The sequence below is a fragment of the Pogona vitticeps genome, chromosome 3 (assembly GCF_051106095.1).
Source record: "Pogona vitticeps strain Pit_001003342236 chromosome 3, PviZW2.1, whole genome shotgun sequence".
Classification (NCBI taxonomy): Eukaryota; Metazoa; Chordata; class Lepidosauria; order Squamata; family Agamidae; genus Pogona; species Pogona vitticeps.
Window position 1 is genome coordinate 203623063 of NC_135785.1, and position 12171 is coordinate 203635233.

At 42.2% G+C, this 12171-nt stretch overlaps 1 long non-coding RNA gene across 1 annotated transcript in view; it reads right to left on the bottom strand.

The window, feature by feature from the left end:
* The window catches only part of LOC140705415 (uncharacterized), a 74530-nt gene extending 66757 nt beyond the window's left edge, over positions 1 to 7773 (bottom strand). Inside the window, exon 1 of the long non-coding RNA XR_012084797.2 lies at positions 1544 to 7773. This is a non-coding gene — a long non-coding RNA (uncharacterized LOC140705415). The remainder of the gene's footprint in view (positions 1 to 1543) is intronic.
* Between the last annotated feature and the right edge of the window lie 4398 nt (positions 7774 to 12171).

The window sequence follows — 12171 nt, forward strand, 5'->3', positions numbered from 1 at the left end:
TGAATCAATGTTCTACCATGTTACTTCCAAGCTCTGCATCAGACAGAGTGAACTAGCCTCATCAGGCACCAGATTTTGAATATCACAATAAGGCAAATTCTTACCTATGCATTGTTGCATTTTCCTCTCAGGAAGCACCTGTGAAATTTCCTACCACAAATAGCTTGATTGTCCTTGCATTCTGTGTACCTTAACCACTGTAGTGAGTGGGCTACCAGATGATTTGTGACTCTGCCTCAGGCAGCAAAAATATATTGGGAAGACCTTACTTCCTTTTAACTATAAAATGTCTAGAGTTTCTAAGATAAGAATCATTTTATAATCATCTATGGATCATTCAAAAACAACTAATTGAGGTAATGGGTTAGTTTACATAAGTTTTAACTTCAAAGTGACTTGCCAAGTCACATTTAGTAGATTTGAGTATGTGCAAAATAGCAAAGGCACAATAATCAGGTTTTGCAGCAAGGAGATCACCCTTGGCTCAAAATAATGAAGGCAGCTTACTGCTGTGGGAAGAGGGAACAAGGAACAATGTCAAGGAGAGGGGAAACAAAATCAGTTCCCACTGTGTATTAAACCAAGTGGAATTCAACAAATCAAAACAACCTTGAGGAGTGCAAACCTCCCTGTTCTTTCTCAGAGCCTGTGTTCGCCTCAGTTCACTTGGCACGCTTCAAAGCAGCACAACAGAAGAGTTACCACCATCTTTCACAAAGATAAGCCGGGGGCCTGTCTCAAGGCATTATGACAAAAGTCAGCCATCTTCTTCTGTTTGTAACAACCAAGAATCTCCTCTGAAGAGTGGATCAAGAAGCCAGCTGGCCCAGAATATGAATACTAATATGGGAAGCAAAGCATCTAAATTTACTGTTATGCTGATTCTTTTGTTTGAATGGAGATGTTTCCCCTAGTCCCGAAGCATGGACCATCTGCATTTGAAATGCGAGAATCTGAAACAAAGAAAATGTGCAGGCATTTTTTAAACCCTAGTGTTTCTTTTAATTTTTGATTAATGAAGCATATTGACATGACAATGCTCGGTACAGCTGTCCTAACAGGATTGTTTTAAAATGGAAAAGAAAAGAAAAAAAGCCTGGGGAGTTTGCAGTTGTTTAATCCAGAGGAATAGTCATTTTTTTTTCTATACACAACTGGGAAAAGTGACATAATCAGCATGATATAGTAGTAGTAGATCCCGACATGATTCAGAACTTCATGTATACTGAGCTGAGAGGGAACCATAGTTACCATACCACTCTCCTATAATCACAGTTGGTCCTGACATTATCTTCAATTTCAGTTACATATCTTTTGAATCCTCACATTTAGATCTCTGATTTATGAAGCAGGCTGGGTCACACAGTTCATAAGTCCATAACGTACTGCTCCCAGCAGCTGAGAGTAGCCAGTAGCCAGCTGCCATCGCTCCGTTTGATACCATAGAGAGCACATTGCCTAACTATATGTTATTTCAGCATCTATATTTTTCCCAGCCTGACATGTGCCACAACAGTGGGGGATGCGAGGTTAGGGTACGTACCTTGAGCAGGCAGGGAAAGGGTGAAGCAACCCACTCTAAATGTGAATTCTCTGCTGCAGATGCCTCTGCATTTCTGTCACAAAGGAAATTTAAGGATTGGAACCCGGGTGTGTCCAGTCTGAGTCAATCTTCAGAAGAAGGGTGGGGGGAAAAACTGGTCCACAAAACTAGATGGAATATTTAAGACAAAATTTGTGATTCTTTTCATTTTCTCTCATCATAAGTGCAAAAACAACAAATGTTTCTCTTTCAGTCACATCATTGCTAGGGGAAAGGAACGAACTGCATTCCGAGGGAGATGTAAGGGCACTGCTGTGGCACACTTCTTTCAAAGGAAGGTCAAGCAGCCTCCCTTTTTATCTTCTGCATTGGCAACTGCAATCCAAACAGCATTTTCAACCTTCATTTCCTCCCCCCCCCCACACACACACACGTCCAGTTTCCCACCAGAGGAGGCAGAAGAGCTGTTGCTTCCTGACAAACGGTGTCACAAGTGAAGTACACCTTGATCTCAGGGAAAGCAAGCTAGTTCTGTTGAATTTAAATCTCTGCACATTTAACAATTGCATTATCTGAGGAGCTCAGTTAGAGATAGCTTCACAGTGAAGCTTCTTTGAGATGTTCTTGTTTGCACTGAATAGGGTATTGGACCAGAAATCATACCGGATCCATGTCAGATAGGTTGCTTGCTTGCTTGCTTGCTTGCTTGCTTGCTTGCTTGATTGATTGATTGATTGATTGATTGATTGATTGATTGATTGATTGATTGATTGATTGATCTTGGTTATGAGTCACAAAACCCTTCAGCCAATGTGCTAATTGAAATCTGTAAACCAAAAATGCAACTTCTCCAAGATCTGAAAGAAATATGTTGTTCTGGGTATTTGAAGTGGGAGGGCGATTTGCCTTCCCACCTCTTAGGTTACACACTGCAATGTAACAGTAGCAGTGATGGCTTGCTTTCTTTAGTCCAGGAAGCTTGAGGGAGAAGCAAACCAAGGGAAGGAGTGGTGAAGGGACAGTTACCATCATTCTCAAGTGGGGTAGACAAAGTGCAGCCCTCCAGATGCTTTTGGCCTGCAACTCCCAGCATTCTCTTACCTCAAACTATGCTGCTTGGGAGATCTCCCAGTTCTCCTGAAAACACCTGAAGAGGTTTAACTGTCATCTGTGCTAAAAGATCTCTGACCTCTGAGTATAGTTTTTGTGAGTGACAGTCAAACAGGTAACATTTCAGGATTGCTGCAAGTAGCAACATCCCCTTTCCCCTCTTACTGTAGAATCAGTAGTGAGGTAGTTCCATAGAAACAGAAGGGGAGTCAAATCTATTTGAGCCCCTGATTCTTCTTGGAACCACAGCAGGGCAAGGGATAGGTGGTGAAAGCTTGGGTATCAGATTCTCTGTGCTTATTTTGGAATAAGAATGGGAAAGGGGAAAAGGTTACAGCTGTGAGTTATGACTTTAAAGTAAGCTCTAGTTTGGCCTTGACCTCATGCCAAATGCATGAAGAGTGTGTTTGTCTGAAGATACTGATTCAACATGTTCGTTTGCATTAATACTCTAAGAAGAGCCCACGCGAGTTCATTGCCAGCCTTAATAACAGGCTAAAGTCAGCTTTTGAGAACAGCTGTAACTCAGAGCATGTTTTATGTTGGCTTGGGTGTCTCCCAAGACATTTTAATGCCTGAGGCAAAACAACAAATAGTACCTTCACCTCATGTTCTAAATCAGGACGTAGAGGACCCAACACTAAGCAAGTTGATTTGGTACCTGAGGCAGAAAATCCCATAAGCAACATCTCTCCCCCTTCCTGCACAGTTAAAATGCAACAATAGCAATAATAATAATATATTAATTAAATAAATAACAGTATGTTATTCTTTAATATAATTAATATTAATATACTTTAATGTACTTTCACAGCAGACAAATAGATCATACAGTTATGCATCCCAGGAATCAAGAACTGGGGATGACCATGCATCCTGCTTTATGGAAGACAGTCCTCCTGTCAAAAGGCTATTGTCTAGTCATTGATCCAAGTCCAATGTAAAGATAGAGAACTGTGAGCAAGAAAACCATGGAGTTCAATGTTGCTCACCTAGACCGCAGACCAGCCAGGCAGACTATTCATTTGGTGACAGTCTTCACCCCCTGAGGTGAAATGAATTGTAGTTTATATATTTATGTTAATTATTTGCAGACATGAATCTACAGACTTAAATTAATGCATGCAACTTTCATGCAAATACATGCATCTTCTGATGGATTTCTTCTGCTTTGGCAATGCATAAATGGCCACTGTAGAGCGACCAGCCCCTTTGTTGTCATACATGTGACTCAGGACTCAGAGAAGACAGCAGATAGGTGGATCGAACAGTGCCCTGACTCAGTTAAAGGTGGCTGCTTATAGGGTTTAACTGAGTAACCTTTACCATGCCAGATGTTTTAGGCTACAACTCCCACAACCTGTTTTCATTGACCTGGCTTCTGGGAGCTTTGAGGGTATAGCATGGGCCAGTGGCGCTCAACATTTGGCCCTTCAGAAATGTTGAACTTCAATTCCCAAATTCCCCTATCATTGGCCATTGTAACTGGGGTTTCTGAGAACTGAAATGCAAAACATCTGGTGAGGCAAAAGGAAAAAAAACACGAGCATAAGTTATACTACCATCCATTCTAAAGATCATGTACAGTATGTGTGGAGCCAATAGCATGCATTAACTTTCTTTTTTTTCCCCCAGGGAACTTTCCCCAAACCACTACCTTGCTGCTAAAAACTGAGAGGAAATAAAATTCCCTGGCTGCTTCTGAAGATAGTTCATATCCTTCTGTCTGGTGCCACTTGGTTAATCATCTGTTTCAACTTGGAAGGACAGTTTTTCAAATTATCAGCTCAGTGTGGTGCCACGTTGGTCCTTCAAATAAACCCAAAGAACACTAACTTTTCCTCCATGTCACAACAGGCAAAGTACTTAGAAAGCACCAAGGTTTCCCTCTGGGACAAACAAGTGTCAGTGGTCCTTTCAAGGACATTTATTCCATGAAGCGGGCATGTATCAACTCGCGTCATTCCAGAGGGTCTCATTTGCTAATCCCTTTTGCCTCTAGAAGATGGGATGTATTTATAGATCTGTTTACTTTCCCTTTATTTTCTTTCCTAACCTTCCGTGGTTACAATATGCATAATGTATCAGTTGCCATTAAAGCCACGAGGATGGGTAACAGGGTTGTGTTTCTGATTCCATTGCTGTTTCTTTTCTTTTTTCCTTCCCAGCAAATTGTATGAAGCCAGAAAGAAAAGAGAAGTCTAAAAATAATGCCCTTAATGCTCTATGTGCTGCTGATGACTTTCTCCAATTTTCCACTGACCTGCTGTTGTTCGCTGTTCTTAGCATTAAAAGCAAAGTGTTGAGCGGGCTCAGTATTTTTCCATGAAAGGATGAGCTCTCTGAGAGAGCAATACTTTATATCAGAGGAGAAGGGCTTGTCTGACCTGGCTCCATTTCAGAGAACAGCAACCAAACACCTCACAGCCTTCTGTGTTGACTTTACAGGCTCTTTATCTAACCCGTGATTTTCATGCTTAATTAGCTCTTGGAACAGGGAAAATATGACTAGGTATCTTCTCATTAGCTGAAAGGATAATGATGCTGCTGACGTCAACAACAACAACAAGCAAGTCAGATATGAATAGAAAATGCCATTGGCCTACAGGGATATCTTAATATGTTTATTATATGATCTTACCCTGGTAGAAAGTGAAGTAGATTCAAAAGGTGAGGTATTTGACTGCTGTTTTCACAGAACATGAAAGCCTTTTATAGTTCTTTGATGGCATGTTCACACAAAAGGTTTAAATAGTCTTTGAGGTCCCTCCCCCTCATTATGTATACAAATGCATGATTATCTAAGAGCTGACTAGGTAGCTTAGCAAGCTGGGTATCTAGTAGTGGAACCAGAGACTGGGAGTTTGATTTCCACCTGTGCCTGCCAGGAGAAACACCAGAATGTGTAGTCTTGAGCAAACTGCACAGTCCCAGGATGCCCTCAGAAAAAGGGAAAGGAAAACCAACACTTCTGAGTGCTTTATAACTAGAAACCCCTGGAAAAGGTCACCATAAATATGAATTGACAATGGGACAATTTTGCATTTTACTAATGCAAACAAATAAAATGCAAATCTCCCAAGCCAAACAATACCAGTTTTCATTGTATCATTTACAGCTATCGTTAAAAGGACAATGAACGGTAGCTGTTGAGGAAGAAATGCTTAACCCTTTTCATCTACAGTATATTCCTAACCAAAATCATCCCTATTTGGTCCGAGACAGAAGATTCCAGGGTTAGAACAGTGGCTCCGTAGTGACCAACAGGTTTTTTGGGGGGCATATGTTTTCATGGACTGCATCCTACTTTATCAAATGCACAGAATATTGCCACAGTTGACACGGACTAAGACAGGGGTGTACCTTGCCCAAAAATATCAGGGGAGACAGTTCACCTTCCCCTGTTCCAGAGCTGCCCTAATATAGATTACAGTTCACTGCCTCAAGTCTGAGGAAAAGATCCATTTGTTAGTTTTTAAAGTGCCACAATACTTATCTTACTGTTTTTACCTCACTTTTCTTAGAAGAAGAAGAATGTCTTGTCAAGTCAATTCTGACTTATTGACACTCTTTTTCAGGGTTTTTCCAGGTAGAGAATACTCAGAAGTGGTTTACCATTCCCTTCTTCTTTGAGTGCCTTGGGACTGTGCAGCTTTCCCAAAGCTACACAGGGTAGCTCTACTTGTAGGAGACATTGGGGAATCAAACTCCCAACCTCTAGCTCCACAGACAGATTCCTAAATCACAGAGCTATCCAGTCAGCTTTGTTATATTTACTGTTATATTTACTATGGTGGAACCAATTACCTTGAGAAAGGGTGAGTGCTCCAACACTGGAGGCATTCAGGAGATACTTAGACAACCACCTGGCAGATATCCTTTGATTTGTATTCCTGCATCAAGCAGGGGGTTGGACGTCATGGCCTCATAGTCTTCTTCCAACTTCACGATTCTATGATTGATTCTAATTTTTAAAAAAGAGTTATATAATTGCAAATGTAATGATACTTAATTTGCTGCAAAAAGACTTTCAGCAAAAACACTACAGAGCAAAATCACATTGCCAGTAGAACATGTTTGTGCTGAAAAATCACTCACTCAGGCAAACTCATGCCAGATGACAACCTCAGTTGGTGAAAAATCCAAGACTCCCATTTTTTATTATAGCTAACAAAGTTGGGCAATTAACATAATAGGGAAGATGTTTTCAAAGTGTGGCTCAATTATGGAAAGAGAAGTGAATGGAGAACATCAGGGGCAGATCTATAGCGAAAGACATCTGGAATCTGAGAAGGATGCCCAGCCAGGCATGATATGTGCACATTAATAATACTTACTTCCATCGTGATTAAGTTGAGAAAATACACATACACTCATTTAAAAAACACTTTCTAGGACCAACAATCTACCGTAGTGTATCCTGCACAAAATTATATATGTATAGGAACAGGTAATCAACTTTGAGATTGAATGCAGGATGAACAGCGATAGTATATTCTCATTGTAGTCAACTGCAGATGAGTAGACAGACTTGAATGGATGGACATTTTCCAGTTGTGATGGGCAGCATTAATATTCTGAGGTCACATACACTAAACAATGAACCAGATTTACAAAATCAACTCCTACAAACATGTAGCCACAAAGTTCCAAATAATGTTGAATATACACTATTTGTGACTGAAAACATGTTTCACCCTGTTCCATGCCACAAGCACATTACAGGAAAAAATGTGTTTGCCAATTACGTATTTCATATAATAATACCCTTGTCTGTCAGATAAGAATTTAAAAGTAAAATTTGGTTTTTAAAAAAAAGATGACTTCACCACTTCATTTTTTTCAAACCCTACGAGCAGTGCTCATAGCATATTTCAATTGTGTCCCAAAGGGGGCTATTGAAATCTTTTGTTACAGGGTTTTTGTAATATATATATTAAGAATGTTTTAGTACTTTTAGAAAATAAAGTAAATCTCCACATATGTTCACATTACCGATTAACTGGTTCAGGATTAATGAGATTATATTTAATGCCCTTTTCCGGATACAGAGCAGAGACTTGGAGAAAAATACTGAATTTATAGGTAGTGAGGCCGCACCTCTGCAGCTATAAAAATTACAGTTGCAGTGGTATAGCATTTGTCACCTGCACCAGTATGGTCTCCTTTAGCAGGGGCTGTTCAAAGCCTCGGAGAGAGGTCTTTCCTACTGTGGAAGGGCTGGTCCTCTGAACAGGAAGGGGCAGGGACTCCACCTGGCTCCTTCTGTATGTGCTGTGTTCTCTGTACAGGTCCTTAAAACGTCTTTGGCTGCTTCCATAGGTGGCTATAGGAGGAAAGTGAAAACTAATTCAATACAGGTCTAAGAACAATGCAATGTAATAGAGAGCTAGCTTTTTGACTGGAAGACCAACCTCTGATGCCTTGTTTTTGCCAAGTGATTGCCTGACTTTGGGCAACCTGTTCTTGCAGGTGTGGGGGTTCGATGTTAGGCTCTGCGGTAACTCCCAAAAAATCAGTGGACTTCCTAGGTTTTGAAATAGGGGTAACATTTATTGGGTTGTTTAACAATAGTCCAGTATCAACAAACATGTTCCAACTCCTCTCCCGGTCAGACAACAGGTCTATCGGGGGCTTCCATTCTTCAAACTTGAAGGGGTTTCCTTCATGAACATTCCAAGGTTCTGGCCACTCAGGTGGGGTATCAGGGTTCAATAATAGTTCTTTCTCCCACTCCAGTAGGGGGATGGCGTCCTCGTCTCGAAAGTCCACCCAATCACCATCCCGGGCGGGATCCCCCATCTGCTAGGGTCTTCCCCGGGTTCCATCTCCTGCATCCTCCATCCTATCCTCTCTATTCTTGCTCTCTCTCAACTTTCTCCTTTTCATCCCTCAGTTTCTTATGCCACTGTCTGGTCTCTCTCTCCCCCCAATAAGAGGGTCTGGGGGTCAGTTCTCTTCTCCTTTGCGCATCCACTTCCTCCTTGGGGACTCTCAGCTTTTCCACCTTTCCAGTCCGAGGGTCTTCAACCCATATCCACTCCCAGTCTGGCGGGAGTCCTTCTCTTCCCCCTTTTATATCCACCAACCCCGCCTCCACCACTTCCTGCGCTTTCCGTTCCCTTCCTGCCACACCGGTCCTGGGCTGTTCGACTGTTAACTCCTTTAAACCCTCCTCTGTCCTCGCAGGGTCTGGTTCAAGTTGTTTCATCTTCCTAGGCAGGGGAATAGGTGGGGTCTGACTCTCCTTATCAACTGAAGGAGGGAGGGATGGCACTCCAGTGAGAGGCACCTTGCCCTCATCTTCAGTCTTACAGCAGGGGTGGCCAAAATGCAGCCTAGAGCTCACTGACAGCTCTCCTCAAGTCCTTGATGAGGCTTCTAGGGCACCCTCTCCATCCTTATATTTCTTTTTTTAAAAAGAGGTCCATGGCAAAATAGCAGTTAGATGGTAAATTGCATCCCCTGTGCTTCCGTAGGGTTATGCTTTATAAAATCTCCTGGGCTTTAGTAAGGGTGGGGGGTGTTGGAGTAGATGTGTGGCCTGAAAAGGTCAAAGGTAAAGGTAAAGGTTCCCCTTGACAATTTTTGTCCAGTCGTGTTCGACTCTAGGGGCGGTGCTCATCCCCGTTTCCAAGCCATTGAGCCAGCATTTGTCTTCCGTGGTCACATGGCCAGTGCGACTTAGACACGGAACGCTGTTACCTTCCCACTGAGGTGGTCCCTATTTATCTACTTGCATTTGCATGCTTTCAAACCGCTAGGTTGGCGGGAGCTGGGACAAGCGACGGGCGCTCACTCCGTTGCGTGGATTCGATCTTACAACTGCTCGTCTTCTGACCCTGCAGCACACAAAGGCTTCTGCGGTTTAGCCCGCAGCGCCACGACGTCCCACAAAAATGTCAAAATGAAGGTACAAATACCTTCTAGATCCTCAGATGCTGCCTGCTCTGGCCTGCGTCCTCTTTCACATGCATTTGCTGAAGTTTGGACCCTATGCTGATGTGCAGGTATAGGGGTGTGAGAAGAAAAGACTCACACTGTTCTGCATCCCTCTTCTGCAACCCACAACCTCTTTCCCAGAAGTTGCTGTGCTGAGCACACTAGGCAAGATACCCCATCCCGACCCCTATTCTCCCAATGATGGTGTCTCAATCACTCCTTCATCAAGCTCTGCAGTTGTGGGAGGCCAGCCTGAGAAGAAAAGCAGGGCTCGTTTCATGAGTCTGTGCAGGGAAGAACTCCTTGGATCACAACAAAAGGTACAATTAAAAACAACACAGCAGGGCAGATTGGACATCATGTATCAGTCTAGAAAGATGTGCTTTTATTCCCTTGTTGAAATCAGCCAGAATGGAAACTGATCTCCTCTGTGCATTCCACAGAGGAACAATGTTTTCCCAAATGAAACCATGCCGTACAAACTGCCTTATTCCACCTCTCTGTTTCTCCCTGGAAACGAACAGGGTAGATATGTCATCATGTCACTTTATCATGTAATCATTGCCAAGTCCAACTTCATCTTACTGAACCATGCAATAGCCCTTTTTAAATTTCCTACCTACCTGGCTGGCCCGAGCAGAAGACAAAGTGAGGCAGCTGCTTCAGGCAGAAGATGTTAGGGGCAGAAGTGGCGACTCTCCCACAGTTCCTCCTCAGCCCCTCAGCATTCCCTCTGTCATAGAATGAACTGTGTGTCTCTCACACTCCTAAACTGACCCAGTACTCCTGGGTCTGGTGCCAGATGCTCGCCCATTGTCAAAGTTAAAGGGAGCAATCACTATACCAGGAGCGATCACCCTCAAAGTGACCCTTCTGTCCATCAGGGAATTGTTCCAGCTCAGCTCAAATAAAAAGAGCAGCCCTGTTGCTGGACCTAAGAGGCTGGGACACTCTTGCTCATCCGCTGTGTGATCACTGGGCAATAACTCACATTGGACCCCACCTGAAGTGGTTCAAAATGTGAGCTATTTCCCTATCTGATCACACCCTTACACCAACAAGAGAGGACGCTGATTTGCATTAAACTGTGCATGACAACGTATATGCATAGGAGCAAAATTACATACAGTATTTTCCGTTCATTCAGGCCTGAGCTGATCACCAGCCGGTAGACATCTTCATGACACTTTTATCTAAGGCTCCTTCAAGATAACTTCCTCTGGTAGATGTTCAAATGGTGGACTGTTCTCCATCATCTGCAGGATGCCCTCAAAATGAAGATTGACTTCTGGTAGATTTTTGGAGTGGTGGACTATCCTTTCTGAAAGGGTACATGTGGCCACCCTAGCCTATTATTACAAAATACCTTCTATGTAATTAGAACCAGCTTTCTTTTAAGAGAGAGAGAGAGAGAGAGAAAGAGAGAATTACAGCTTTGGTTAGATGAGAATGAAGAAGGTTGTAGTCCTTCTAATCATGGTTGTTATCTCTGGGCCTGGTGCCATCCTCCAGATATCGAGGCACAGGCTGGGGAAGATTGCTATATACATTTATATCTTTCAGCTAAGATAATTAACTGACAAAGAAATTTGCTACAGTCATCGGGTTCAGTCAGAGATAACAAAATTTGACCCACCATTTTTTTGGCCTTGAATCTAGTCCATCAGGTTTTCTGCAACACATTTTCCTTCTCAACAAATCTTAGCAGCACACGATATGACTGCTAAAACATGCCCAGTCCTTGGAAGCTATTAGGAATATAATTGCTCTTTCAGTGTGTTGTTCTGATAATCAAGTCCATCATTTTAAAGTAAGGTGCAAAAAAGAAAATCAAAATGAACAACTAAATTGTACAGTATTTTGTTATTCCAAATCCTGTAATTTTATTTTGGAAATGAATCTGTGCATGGCACCCTAAGGGCATTTCTATATTTAGGGTGTCTCCTCCACAGCTCAAGGTTTTTTGGTGTTTTTGAAGAAATCTCATATTATCAGAGATTAACTTTGAAGTCTTACAGCCCAAAGCTAGGGTTGTTCATGAGACAACATGTAATACTAATAAAAGGACCTCCAGGGCATCAGACAAATACGTATAAAATCAAGTGCTTAGCTACAACTAACCTCTTGTTTTTGAACTAAGGGCTGTTTTGTAAAAGCAGTATGATGGGGGAACTCTTCCCATGACTTCTAAGAACTTCTGATGTCAGTGAAAGCAAGCTGGATAGACACAAGACACTGTATTGTAAGGGTCGTATTGAGAAAGCACATACTCTTTTAGAAACTGTAAATGTCAGCTCTCTTGTATATGTAAAATAAAGAACATCATACAATACATTATTCTGAAATATATGGTTGAGATGACCTTTTTGGGGTGGGGGGATAAATGGCTTCCAAGAAATAGCCAGCAAAACCAACATGTCCTCTGCCAAGGGGCAGCACCACATTTACTGTAGAGCAGAGGTTCAAAATTGAAATTATTCACACATCTTGGTTAAAATTTGCACTCCAACTAGATATTTGCTAATCTTGCTTTCCAATGCCTTCCATTCCTGCAAAGCCCACCCACATTTCCTCCT